Source organism: Pan paniscus, chromosome 4, assembly GCF_029289425.2.
Source record: "Pan paniscus chromosome 4, NHGRI_mPanPan1-v2.0_pri, whole genome shotgun sequence".
Lineage (NCBI taxonomy): Eukaryota > Metazoa > Chordata > Mammalia > Primates > Hominidae > Pan > Pan paniscus.
Window position 1 is genome coordinate 157,964,219 of NC_073253.2, and position 14,703 is coordinate 157,978,921.

The 14,703-nt window shown below is 35.9% G+C and overlaps 1 long non-coding RNA gene across 1 annotated transcript in view; it reads right to left on the reverse strand.

The window, feature by feature from the left end:
• Nucleotides 1–260: 260 nt before the first annotated feature.
• The window catches only part of LOC134730461 (uncharacterized), a 217,071-nt gene continuing 202,628 nt past the window's right edge, over nucleotides 261–14,703 (reverse strand). Inside the window, exon 3 of the long non-coding RNA XR_010112240.1 lies at nucleotides 261–374. This is a non-coding gene — a long non-coding RNA (uncharacterized LOC134730461). The remainder of the gene's footprint in view (nucleotides 375–14,703) is intronic.

Consider the following 14,703-nt stretch of genomic DNA (forward strand, 5'->3'; position numbering starts at 1 on the left):
GCATAAAACAACGTTAATGTGTTAGTGTATTTCCTCCCATTTCTCTTCCTCAAGTATGATCTGTTTTGTTTTTCAAAGCATCAACCATCTATTGAAACCATGATGTTTATCTTTACAGTTTGGGTCCAATGTACAGTATTTAAATCTGAATGTCATGTTCTTTACACACACATACACACACACACACACACATGCACACACACGCTTCACCCATTATTCTCTGATCCAAAGGACAAGTACTATTGCTCTAGTTTTCTTACCTTAGCCAGAATATGTAACCATCCCTTTGAAGATAAAGAAGGTGGAAGATTCCAGAATTTAGAGCTGATTAGTCTGGTCCAAACAGTTCCCAAAACATGGGGTTGAAATGAAACCTGAAAAAAAGGCAACTGCTCCTGTCAATGCTGAAACATACCAGCAGCCTGTACAGTTCCAACGCTAATGCTTGGGCCTGACACTTCTTTAGAAGAAGTTAATGCCTTTTCAGGCAGGTCACAGAATTTCTTTAAGATGGGAGGCAGGCAATCTTTCCATCAGTGATATAGGATCTAAGGATGTTTTACACCATCACTGGCCTTGGATTCCAATATTATAACTATTTGGATTCAGTCACAAAAGCCATTTTGCTGAAGCACAAGCCTTGCTTGCATAGAGTATATTCCTATGTCACCCATAAGAGAACAATACCATCTCCTTTGACCTGTAGTTTTAGAGCAGGAAAGAGCCTATTCAATCATGCTGTGCCTTTCTACTTTTATTGACATTTCATTTCTTAGGTCACATTGCTTTGACCTGATCCCAGGGCCTCACTCAGGGCTACGTCAGTCCAACTATCTTAGGAGAAAAGAGTTGGGTCTTGATCCTATCTCTCTGAAAAAGTTCCGGGGCACCTTATGTAAATGAGCTCATTAATTTCAAGACAAACTTCCAGCTGCAAAAATCATTGTTGTCCTTAAGGAGATACAATTTTGCCTCACCAAATCTAGTTACTATAAAGACAAGGCAACATCATTTGGCAATTAAGAGCATGGGTTCTGAAGCCTCAATGTCTTGGTTGAAATATCACCCTTGTCATTTATTTTCTTTATGACCTTTGTCAAAATACTACAAACGTTCTTTTCCTAGACTTCCTTATGTGCATAACAGGAATGATATCACTACTTCCTTTACAGAGTTGTTACGAGAATTCAATGAGGCTAAAAATGTAATGCACTTAGAAAAGTGTCATATAGTAAACACTGAGTACATGCTGGCTATCAGTATCTTGATTGTTTTTACTTATGATTATGAATATTTTGTTATTTTTAATGACTACCTATTTTGTATTGAATGAGTGTAAGTTTATTCAACATTCTCTTGTAATTGGACATATAGTTTCTTTTCAGTTTTTACTATTAGAAACTATTATTTATTTGATATAAATACCCTTGTGCATGATTTTTTCATGTTCAGTGGTTTTTTTGAGTTGCACTTCCCCCAAATGTAAATTAATAAATCAAGGAATAAATAGTATAAAGCTCCTGATACATTTTGCCAAAATATCTTACAGGACCACTCCGATTATTTTCACCAATTTTGGCACCAATTTAGTCTCAGAATTCAAAAGGAAAAATATGAAGAAGAAAAATGCATTTAGAAAAGTGTCACATCACAAACACTGAGTAAACACAAAAGAAGCACAAAGATCTTATACCAACATAGTTTATAATAGTAAAAACTGAAGAGAAACTAAGACTCTCCCAAAAGATTTTTTAAAAGATTTCAAACAAAACCACCAGGAATTATTCTGGCTTTTATTCCCCATCTTTTGTTCTGCGAGCAATAATCCTATGCCAAATTTACACGTAGATGTTCCTTGCTTTTGACTTTTCAGGGACTTGAATTTCAACTCAATAAAAACACAAAGTGGTAGCTGACCTGTAATATAAAGTCTCAGTTGATACATCTGTCAGTTAATATTGCTTAACCATTTACTCTGTCAAAAGCCCTACAATGAAATCCGGAGAAATGAAGGAGTGACTTAGGAGAAAATACCCTGAGATAAATCAGAAATACATATACTAAGGGTAGCAGATAAAGAAAACTTAGAAAAACAAACTCCTTCCCTGCTGTCAAATTTTATTATAGAATAGCAGTACACCATAGTAATTAATCTAAGCGCTGGGATTAGACTGATTAGTGCGAATGTGAAGTCCATCACACACAAAAAATTTTACTTTGAGCTAATCTTACAGTTAAATTTAGATAAAATCACATGGTAGGTTGAATGTAAATTTTGATATGGAAATTACTGTGCATAGTACAGGTATGGCTGAATTTAGCTTGACCCCTAACATTCAGTTCCCTACCCCTCATAGAGGTTTGGATGGGCATGTAGTCACACAGCTTTACCACATTCCCCAGCAAACCTTGCATCTGTGCTTGGCCACGTGATAAAGTTTTGGCCATTGGGATGTGAAAAAAAAAATTAAATGTACAATATCTGGATATTGCCTTTAAAAGGAGTGGCCGTGTGATAGAGTTTTGGCAATTGGGATGTGAAAAAAAAATTAAATGTACAATGTCCGGATGTTGCCTTTAAAAGGAGTGGGTGTGTACTCCATAGACCTCTGACTCTTCCCACAGGCTGATACTTGGTGAGAAGTGGTTTACCCCAGGCAGAGGGGCCCATTGGAATCTTGGGGGAACTGCTCTTTGAATACGTATAATGAAAAGAATCTGAGTGCCAGAGATGAATTTTAGTAGGCACAATGATGTGTCCTTCAAGAAGACTTGTGGCCTCAGCTGCTAGGACTGACTGCAACTAAGCAGCCTTCAGCTGTTAGACCCTTAAGGGATTTCCTCAGTGGTAGAGAGTCACTGAGTTCAAGGATACACCCTTCCCAAGGAAGCACATATTCAAAGACTAGCTGTGGTGGGAGTGGGGGGTGAAAGCCCAGACAGTTCTGCCCAGAAAGGGACAATTTTGATGGGCCATTTTAATTCTGTGGGATCAACCTAGGCTGTCGTCATACCAGCATTTCAGCTCTACCTGTCTCACTGCCCTAACTTGCTTCCTTCCACTTCCTTCCACAGATTTTACTCCCACTGGTAGCCTCTAATGAAAATTGCATATGCTACAATTGGTTTCAGAGTCTGCTTGACTGAGAATCCATCCGGTTGTGACATGCATTTTATTTCTTGTACTCCTTGAAACACATTATTTACTTAGATTATAGACACTATAGTCATCTGTTTTAGTTTTTTTTCTATTTCCTTGGCCACTATTTCTTCTTGTTTGTAAGTTATTTTCCCAATTCATCATGCCCCCAAACTCACTTCCTAGTCCTTTTCCATTTTTAAAAAATTCTCCCCACATTCTCTTGCTGATATTAGCTAGTTTTGTTGCTTTAAATACCATGCAATCTGTTTTCAATACAGCAGCCAAAACAGTCATGTTAAAATACCAAGTTATGTCATTTCTTTCCTGAAAACCATTCCACAACTTCTTATCCCAATCATAGTCTAACCCAGTTCTTTGTTTTGTTTTGTTTTCTTTTGTTTTGTTAGAATAGTCTGAAAGACCTGATACCAGTGGTTCTCAACCCTGGATGTATATTAGAATCACCTGGAGATCTTTAACCACTACTCCAGCCTGAAACTCAGCACAAACGAATTAAATAAGAATATCTGGAGGTGATATGTGGTCCTCACTAATTGTGTAGCTCTTAATAAGAGCATCTGACATGCATCTCTAGATTTAAGAAGCACTGCCTTAGAACTCTAACTCCTTGTTCTCTCTGATCTCCTCTCCTAGTACTCTGGTCATATCTCACTGAGCTTTAGCCTCACTGGACCCTTTCTCATTTTTTAAACACACCAAGCAGCACTCTGGACTCTGAGCTTACTGTTTTCTCTGCTTGGGACGCTTTCCCTCACGTATCTGGTGGTTCACTCCTTCACCAGCCTCAGATCTTTGCCAAATTTCACTGACCCATTAATCATTTTCCAACTTATCTATTTGAAAGTGTCACCCCCTCCTTCTTCAAAACTTTTAATTTCTCCAAGCATTTATTATATGTCATTATACGTGTTTTACTTGTTATTTCTTAGCTTCCTATACTAGGTTCCTATTGTCATTGTAACAAGTTACTACATACTCCATCTTAAAATAACACAAATTTATAATCTTACAGTTCAGGAGGTCAGAAGTTCAAGATGGAAATTACCGAGCTAAAATCCAAGGTGTCAGCAGGGCTTTATTTCTTCTAGAGGCTGTAGAAGAGAATCTATTTCTTTGCACCCTCCAGCCTCTGGAGATTGCTGGCATCCCTTGGCTCATGGCCCCATTTCTCCTTTTGCAAAGCCAACAATCCTAGTACTCGGGCCTCTACTTCTGTGGTCACATCTCCTTCTCTGAGCTAACTCTTCTGCTTTCCACTTTTTCTCGTGAGAATCCTTGTAATTCCATTGGGCAGCCTGATAATCTACGATAATCTTACCATCTCAAAATTCGTAACTTAATTATATTTGCAAAGTCCCTTTTGCCATATAAGGTAACACAGTCACAGGTTCCAGAGACTGGTATGTGGGCATCTTTTGAGACCATTATTCTGCCTATTATACTTCCTCCTCTCAAATATATTCTCCCTGAGAGAGGAATTTCTGTCCACGTGGGTCACTGCTCTATCCCACGTACCTAGAGCAGCGCCTTTTTTGTTGTTTAACAATTTGTTTAATTAATTTATTAATTCAGTGACCTATGACTCCTCCAAAGCTGAGATGAACCCAACAGGTGATGAGCACCTTGGAGATTTTTCCACCTCATCACGTTATTTTATTTGGCTACACATAATATGCTAGAAGGAAATTCATTTTTACATACTGCTTTTAATAGCCAAAGTATGCTATCCTGAAATATTTTATGAACATCTGCTTTATATTTGCTACCAAGCCCATAAGGGACAATCTTAGCAGAATCAAAGCCAGATTCACTCAACTTAGAGCTCAAACCAGACAGTTAAAATAAATTTAGATGGAGGAAAGTGCTCCAAAGGTTCCTAGACTCATCAAACCACAGAAAGATTTGGAAGAAATATTAAAAGGTCACTTGATATATTCCCCTGTCTTCATATGAGATAAAAATGTCACAAACTTAGGCTTATCACTGTTTAAAAATTTGTAATTAACTTTGAGCTCCTTGAGATAAGGAATTATATCTTATTTATTTTTTAATCTTTAGTATCTAGTACATAGTAAGCATTCAATATGTGTTCTGGAAAGATATATTGAATAAATAAATGTAACAAAATTCTTCATGCCATAAAAGCTGAATATGGAGCTGAAAATCAAATTTAGAGAAAATAAGCACCCATCTTTATGAACTAAAAAGAATTTTATAAAATAAGATATATTATCATATCTCTAAATCAATTATAATGGTACCAAGAAATAACAGCTATGGCTGCAGCTATAGTAAAGCCCACCTCTGAATACTGTCAAAGCCAGGTTTGTACTTATACCAATGACCTTTTGCAACCATTCTCCCAGTTACACAAGCCAAAACTTAGGAATCATCTCTGCTTTTCCACTTTCTCTCCCATCCTTACATTCCATCCACCACCAAAACCTGTGGCTCTGTTTTCAAAATATATCCCTTGTAGAAGTCATTGTTAATGTTCAACAAATATCCCCATTCTTTTGCACATTTCCTAATCCCCATATAGTTAGGTTGGAGCCATGGGATTAATTCAAAGAAATTTGAATGGCAACAGTGACTATCTCCAAGGCAGTTAGGAAATGGTGGGCATCCTCTAGCTCCCTATTCCTCAGCTGTAGTGACCTTAAAGGCCACATGTTCCAAATGGCATAGCTAGAAGATTGAAGATGCTGAGATTCTTGAGTCACTATTTGGAGGAGGGCCACTTTGGAGAGCTTCCCAAACTGCTTTGGACTGTGAGATAAGAAATGCACTTATATTGGGTCAAGCCACTGAGATTATGGGATTTGTGTTTTGTAGCAGCTAGCATTAATTACTCTAAAAAATAACAAGATCAGAACCAGGAATGGGCGGGGACTTCTCTAACAAAAATGAAAACAAAAATATGTGGTGTCTGCTCAGGAGTCAAATGTCAGGACAGCCAAGAAAGGGATAGTGGAGGTTGTAAATGTATTAATCCTTCGTATACAGAAATAAAACATGTGATTATGCTATTACCTACAGCAACTTATGATCATATAATTACTGAGCTAGCAACTCCAGGGAAATAATTGTAAAACAGAAAATTAGTAGTGTTAGTTGCCCAGCATAGGCTCTGAAAATGTTACCTCATCACAGAGGCCTTTTCTCTCCTCTCCACTCACAAGTTAACCCTTTATTCTACTCTTGATGCTTCACATGACTCATCATTATCCTCAATTATAATATATCTTTGTTTATTCGCTGAGAACTTGTCTCACTAGAATAAAATCTCCATGAGAAAGAGGCTTAAGTCTCACATTTACCACTTTTATCATTAGAATCTTTAACAGTACCTGACACATAATAGCAAAAAATGTATTAAACAAATAAAAGAATGAATGTATATTCTCTATTGGTTTCAGATGAAGGTTCCTTAATATGCATCAGTGTCTGTCTTTGCTTCTCCTCTCTCTCCCTCTCTCTTTCACCCTCTTGTTCATGTTCACACAATCTCTCATCTCTTCTTTCCTTTGTGTATCTGCTTTATGTTTCTTTCCCTAGAGACTGGTTTCTCTGCTTCCAAGTTCACATGGCAGCCCCACAGCATCCAAATTAATATATTTTCTCGCCATACTTTAATTTGAAATTATTTTGAGAAATAATCAAAATAATTTGGGTAATTTATGACCAACTGTTGATGGTCATTTGAGGAGAGGGGTATATACACAGTTGTCTATGTCCATAGCAGAAATCTCAAAAAAGCGGCTACTACAAAGCTCTTGACAACAGAATGATAAAGATGATTAATAAATTTTCAAATAACAATCCCCTATTTAGAAACATAAATATTAAGTGGTTCCTCAGGAAACCATGCATAGAAAAGTAATTTTAAAAGCCCTAAAAATTACATTTAAAAGATGAAGTAGAGAGCTGAGTGATATTATTGACCATTTTGAAGAGTAAGAAAATAATGTATATTTAAATCAAGTTGTACATAAGGAAATATTCCAAAATCTTTGGGATTGCTTATTCACAATCACATGTTTGAAGCACCATTTTCTTTATGGGAATGATGATATGACAAGAAAAAAACAGAATGAGAGTTATAAAAATAGAAGTATGTATAATTTTTTCTTCTGTATTCGATTGTTTTACTTCCTTTGTCTTTCTTTTAGGAAAAGAAAACTTAAATAGCTCAAGCAACCAATTCATAAGCAGATGGAAAAGAAAGTTTGCAAAAGTTTAGCGTTTTCCTGAAAAAGCCACAGATTAAATATTCTGACAGGAGAAACCCCATTTATGACTGTGATTTGTCCATAAAATACCAACCAAGTTAAAATAAATGTACAGCTTGCATTTTATGTGGTATGCAGGAAATATCGCCCAATTATATAGTCTAGTTTAAACAAATCCAACTGCATTCTGATTTGGGAAAATAATTTTAATATAACATTTTATCATTATTTGATAATTTAATGTACAACTTATGTACATAGCTGTATAATATACACATATGTATACACACATAAGCACACAGTACGTTTTGAATGAAAACATTAAAAATTAGCTTTAAGACTGCATCATAAATGAGTATCTTATCTCTTGCTTCTTCTCAAATTCTTCAGATACCCATTGTCCTCTGCTGCTGGGAAACTGTCAAATTTAACAAAAACACGAGGTCTTTTTATTTTACTTCACAAAAGGTCTCTTCTGTTTTCCTTCCCATACCAATTAGAAATAATATTCCAGAAAGCCAAACAGATAATTATTTGATTATTCTACACTCTGAAAAAGTTTTAACATTCCCTTCTTTCACTTCATTCATTTAGGAAGAGAGAGAGAGACAGTGTGTGTGTGTGTGTTTACACAATATACTGAGTGTTGAAGAAACAATAGTGAATAAACCAATTTCCTGCCCTCAAATACTTAGGGTTTGACTATATGCCAATAGGCAATGTGCAATGTATAGTATCTCATTTTATTCTTTAAACCCTTTGAGCTAGGGTTAATACCATTTTAAAGATGTGATAAATTCTTTAACAAGCCCAAGCTCAGATGGTGTTCATTTTTTTAAGTCTCTGGATATCTAAACTTCAAAAGCAAATATTAGTTATTGCGATGGTATTTGAGGCACAATTTGGTAAAATTTGATTAAAAGTCTAGGACCCCACATTCCCCTTTCATCAAATATTTCTTATATGATTGCTGAGGAAGCTAAATACATACATTACTATGAAACAGAAACCCAAAATGTTGCTTTAATTCTTAGTGGGAGAGTAGGAATACCCAAATGCAAGACATTCTTGTAACCTGGATCAAACACATCACTTTAGACTCAAGCCCTAGGAGGGCTTCTCTATCTTACCAGATGCAATCCAATCAGGATGATTTCCTAAGGTTTAGGGAATGTTCGAAGAGGAAGCAGAGAGATATAAGATGGAGAACTGACCCTCCCATATACGAGTTCAACTCAGTTCCCTTACAAGTCCTAGAGACAAGGAAAAGAAAGTAGAAAGAAAAGATGCACAGTGGCCCTGACCACTAGTAGCAATAGCCCAACCACTGATCCACGGTCTGAAGAACCAGATTGGATTATCTCCCTTTTGGGGAACAAACAAAAAAAAACAAAAACAACAACAACAACAAAAACAGTGTTGGAGAAAATGAGCATTTTCCCTCACATTAAACTAGTATATGTTAAAGACAGAATATGACTCATTTTTTTCACTTTAAGAACAATTATTTTAACTGATCTCCCATAAAAAAAAGTTTTCTGGAATTGAACAATGAGAACACATGGACACAGGAAGGGGAACATCACACACCGGGGCCTGTTGTGGGGTGGGGGGTGGGGGGAGGGATAGCATTAGGAGATATACCTAATGTTAAATGACGAGTTAATGGGTGCAGCACACCAACATGGCACATGTATATATATGTAATTAACCTGCACGTTGTGCACATGTACCCTAAAACTTAAAGTATAATAAAAAAAATTTAAAAAAGTTTTCTTAGCTTTGCATCTTCAAAAGAGAGCATTATTTACAAAAATGGCCCCCTAACTAATAGAATACTCAAAGGATTTATGTTTAATCACAAAAGCTTCCTCTGTTTCTATTTCCAGGAAACCATCTCTTCTTGCTACAGCTTATTCACTCAGCCCATTCCTCACATGTATATTTTAACCAAAGTAGATTTTCTCAGATTTTATTAACCGTACATTTTAAGGAACAATCCTAAACTTTCCAGGGGTGGTATTTGATAGCAACAGAGAGATCAGCAATAATTATCATGATTATATAAAGCAAAAGAATGAGAATTGTAGAGAAAAACTTATTTAACTTAAAACAAGTATATTTCTTATTTTTTTTTTAATTTTAAACCTGTAATGTTAATTAAAGCACTAAGTCTTGCTTATCAGAGATGCTTATTTTGGGTAGTATGGAAAATACAACTCATGGAAACCCAGGATCATTGTTAAGTAAGTTGTACTACTTTTAAAAATATATTCACAACCTTTCTTCCAGCACCAGATTTAAGATAGGTATGCTGTTCAATATCTCTGTCTTTGAAATTTGTTTTCCCTATTTCTGTATTTTTTCCTCTTTCTTTACTTTGTGATTTCTGAATTGTCAATCTTTAATACTCAGATCACATGATGAGGGCTTTAGCATTCCATCTCACAGAATTCTGTCCCTGTAGAGTTGTACACTTTCTAATTTTAGAACTTGCCACAATGTTTTCTGTGCCACAGCACTGTGAAGTTTTGAAAGAAGAGACCATATTCTATTCAACTGTGAAATCTTCTGCACCCAAAATCCATCACAGTTTGGGCCTATGAAACGAATGAGCGAGTTTAGAAGGGACAAGTCCAGAAATCCATAACTCTAAACCCCCAGACAATTATGCCTCTCTCCACAACCCCTCATCTCTTAATAATACCCATATGAATATAACAAGCAAGTTCCGACTTGGTGTTTTCATCTTTATATAGTTTTGGGAAATCTATGTCTTTCAAGATTTCTGTAGCCTAAAAAGATTAATTCATGGTGACTCATTCTGATCCATATTAAACAGGACAACAAATTGTAAAACCTCTTCAAATTTTCAGAGTCCAGCACCTACATTATTTACTGGAACAGAGCTAATACAATTTTGTTACACACATCATCCCTGGATTTATTCTATTTTGTTGCTTTGTTTAGATTTTCCTTATATAATTAACACATGTATTTTTGTAAATGACCTTAAGTCATTCCTAGAAAAATGTGAGGAATGAATAATTAGACAAATGAAAGATATACCAACTGATGATTTCTATTCCTTCCATAAGTTTTTATAAGCCACTGACAAATGTGAGTTCTCTAGTTCTAATATAGCAGTATATTAAGTTTAATACTGAAAACAAAATCAGTTATTATTTAAAATTTGATGTTGGGCATTCTCCCAGCACACACTTTCTACATCGGAAAGTTAGAGTTTCACTGGCCATAATTCCCATCTCTAAACTCATTTCATATCCAAATAAGCTCTTTTATTCAATAAATATTTATAAAGCTCCCTCCTGACATGCATTCAAAGTTGTTCTGTCAAAGAGAAAAGGTTAGTGAAGCTCAATTAGACCAAATGGAATGCTTGAGAGAACAGAACTGTCTTTGGCATTTTTTGAACATTAATACTGAGTGAGTTGATTCTGTGCCCTTGGACAAGGAATTTTGTAGCTCTGAGCTAGAATTGAAAGGTTTGTCAGTAGCACCTGCCCACACCAATCTATATATGGTGATGGGATAAGCCATCACATAAGGGTTACACATGACTGTGTAAAGAAAAAACTTGTTTTCAGGTAAGCATTTCCCAGCTATTTCATGTATTTAAAGAGAGCCTGCACTGTTGCTTTGAGGCTGATAAATATGTACTCTATTCGAACTCAGAGGAAGGTACTATTTAGAGCAGAAATATCTGCAGAAAAGACAACTAAGCAGAATATTTAAGGAATCTTCTGGAAAATAAGGGAGATGCTAATCTACAAGTCACTGAAACTCTAATTTCTCATTTTCTAATTGTTCCTGTTAGGTAAAAGCTAAAATGTGCAGTAATTTTCAGCTTTGTCACCAGAGAATTTTCATTTAAATGCTGGATATAAACAGCTGAACCTGAGACTCAAACTGAGCAAATATTCAGTTTGGTAAGACAAATGCCTGTTATAGCTGTAGATCTGGAAAGAACCATGTAGCTCTAAAACATAATGCCTACAGCTCCACAGGATAAAGCAAAATCAAATATAGATCTTTTCTGTTGCATGACTGATTTGTGTAACTGGATAAAGAAAAATTCTTCCAGTATTAAGGAGTTATATAGAAATATGAAAAAATTTTTGACAGTAATCAAGTAAAAAGAGGGGAATGGATTAAATAATCAGCAGTTTTATTTCTTATCCCAACTATTTGTCACCAACAGAGGTTACCGCGTTAAAGCATTTCTAAATTATTAGTCAATGCTACACATTTTCCCATCAAATCAAAAATGCATCGGTCGGTTCTGATATTTAATGTTGCTACTAATTTGTTATATAAGTCCAAGTTTCTTTGTAAATCACTATTTTATCAATAAAAATGGAAGTAACATATTTCCTCCATATCTTTAAAGCTTATTGCAAGAATAAGATGAGATAGTAGGTAGATGTAAAGTTATGCATTTAAAGTCAAAAATTCAATTGTTCAAAATAAGTCAACTGTCTACGAAGATCTTGCAATGTATCAAATCAATAAAATAAACAAAAACAACAAGAAAACAAAATAAGTCAATTGTCTAAATATAGGATATGAGAGAATACACTTAAAACTATACTATAAAAAAGATTATAATCTCTCATGGTCATTTTAATGAACAGGTGCTAAAAAGCTAATAAAATCTGAGACTACAAAAATAAAACTATTGTCTAGCTCGAGGGACACAACAGGGCACAATATTCTGTACAGGTCACATCAAGTAGTCATTGCTCAGAACTTTGAGAGCCTTTAAGAAGGGATAGGTGAAGTATTTGGAAACTGTGTCACAGGAACAAACTTTGAAACCATCAAGGATGATTACCCAGGACAAGTAAAGCTTTAGAAGTATTGTCATTAGAACAGTACATTAGCGAAAGAAATGTGAATTAAAATATGGCTAGCAAGACAGATCACGAGGTCAGGAGATCGAGATCATCCTGGCTAACATGGTGAAACCCCATCTCTACTAAAAATACAAAAAATTAGCCAGGCGTGGTGGCAGGCGCCTGTAGTCCCAGCTACTCAGGAGGCTGAGGCAGGAGAATGGCGTGAACCCAGGAAGTGGAGCTTGCAGTGAGCCGAGATCGCGCCACTGTACTCCAGCCTGGACGACAGAGTGAGACTCCATCTCAAAAAAAAAAAAAAAAATATGCCTAGCAATTATAGCTCTACACAAGCAACAAAGTAATGAACTTTCTGTCATTAGAAAGGTTCAGGCATAGGCTAGATAATCAATCAACTGACAGAGTGCTCTAGAGAAGATATCCTAGGTATACTCCAAAGACTTACAACCAGACAATTTTAAAATTGAGGCTGTAACAGTAATTTTTAAACCAATTGTATTGGACAAAGGAAAGACTTTGTCATCCTGTAGAAATAGATTTCTCCAGTATAAAAATCTTTGAGTAATATGCTAACATGCCATTATTCTGAGGACGATGCTTCCGGATGGTAAAAGGAGACAAATGGAACAATTACTTCCTGTTCACCACACCATTTTCACAGTGAGTGCTTGTGGCTTGGATGCTACTGCCAAGTGCATGATTAAAAACAAACACTTTTCAATGTGAACATGCAATTTGTCTATCATTCCTATTAATGAAGGCAAGAATTGCTTCTGTTTTGAAAAGAAACTTTTAAAAACTTATCTTCACAGAAATTACTTGAAATGAGAAAAATTGATTTTATTAGAAGGTAATCCTATAAATACAATATTGAGATACATTGTGAAAATGAAAACTGTTCTGTGAAATAAGCTACAGCCCAATTGAAAATGACTTGTTTTGTTTTTTTAATGTAAAGCTCACTATCCCATTTCAGACTGTTTGCATATATTTAAATAAAGAATTTTCCATGAGCTGTGCAATTTGAAAACTTCTTGGTTTATATAGGATGCACATATTTATCTGAGGTTACACATAACCAAATAAATACCGTTGTATACATACCTGGGAAAATTGGAAATTTACTCTAAAGTCATAATTGACTACACAATCAAATTAATTACATAATTTGGCTCCTTATGCTTCCTGATATTCAAGTGCCTTGAGTAAGCTCAAACAGGATTAGCTGGCTCATTCTAAATCCAGATACTCAGAATAAGATTTTGAGACCATAATTGTCCACACATACTATCTCCTGAAGGGAGTCATACAATCAATTTTCATCAGGGACGAGTTGGGTAATGAAAAGATAAAAGACATCAGAGAGTGATAGAGCCTGTAGAAAATGACAGACAATCCCCTGACAAAATGCATCAGCCTCAATTTCTAAAAATTATATGGTGATCAAATAAAACATTTCTGTGACCTAGATCTAACTCAGAGTCAAGAAGATAAAATCCTGACCTAATGTTCAGCCATTTTATTTTATTTTATAGATAGCAAACCAATACTATCTTGTTGCGGGAAGTCAGGGACCCCAAATGGAGGGACCGGCTGAAGCCATGGTGGAAGAACATAAATTGTGATGATTTCATGGACATTTATTAGTTCCCCAAATTAATACTTTTATAATTTCTTATGCCTGTCTTTACTGCAGTCTCTGAACATAAATTGTGAAGATTTCATGGACACTTATCACTTCCCCAATCAATACCCTTGTGATTTCCTATGCCTGTCTTTACTTTAATCTCTTAATCCCATCATTTTCGTAAACTGAGGAGGATGTATGTCGCCTCAGGACCCTGTAATGATTGCCTTAACTGCACAAATTGTTTGTAGAGCATGTGTGTTTGAACAATATGAAATCTGGGCTCCTTGAAAAAAGAACAGGAAAACAGCAATGTTCAGGGAACAAGAGAGATAACCTTAAACTCTGACCGCCAGTGAGCTGGGTGGAACAGAGTCATATTTATCTTCTTTCAAAAGCAAATGGGAGAAATATCACTGAATTCTTTTTCTCAGCAAGGAACATATCTGAGAAAGAGAATGCGTCCCTGAGGGTGGGCCTCTAAAATGGCCCCCTTGGGTGCGGCCGTCTTTTATGGTCGAGCTGTAGGGATGAAATAAGCCCCAGTCTCCCATAGCACTCCCAGGCTTATTAGGACGAGGACATTCCCGCCTAATAAATTTTTTGTTAGAGGGGTTGCCTGCTCTCAAACCCAGTCTCCTGATAAGATGTTATCAATGACAATGCATGCCCAAAACTTCATTAGCAATTTTAATTTTGCCCCGGTCCTGTGGTCCTGTGGTCCTGTGATCTCGCCCTGCCTCAATTTGCCTTGTGATATCTTATTACCTGGTGAAGCACGTGATCTCTGTGACCCACACCCTA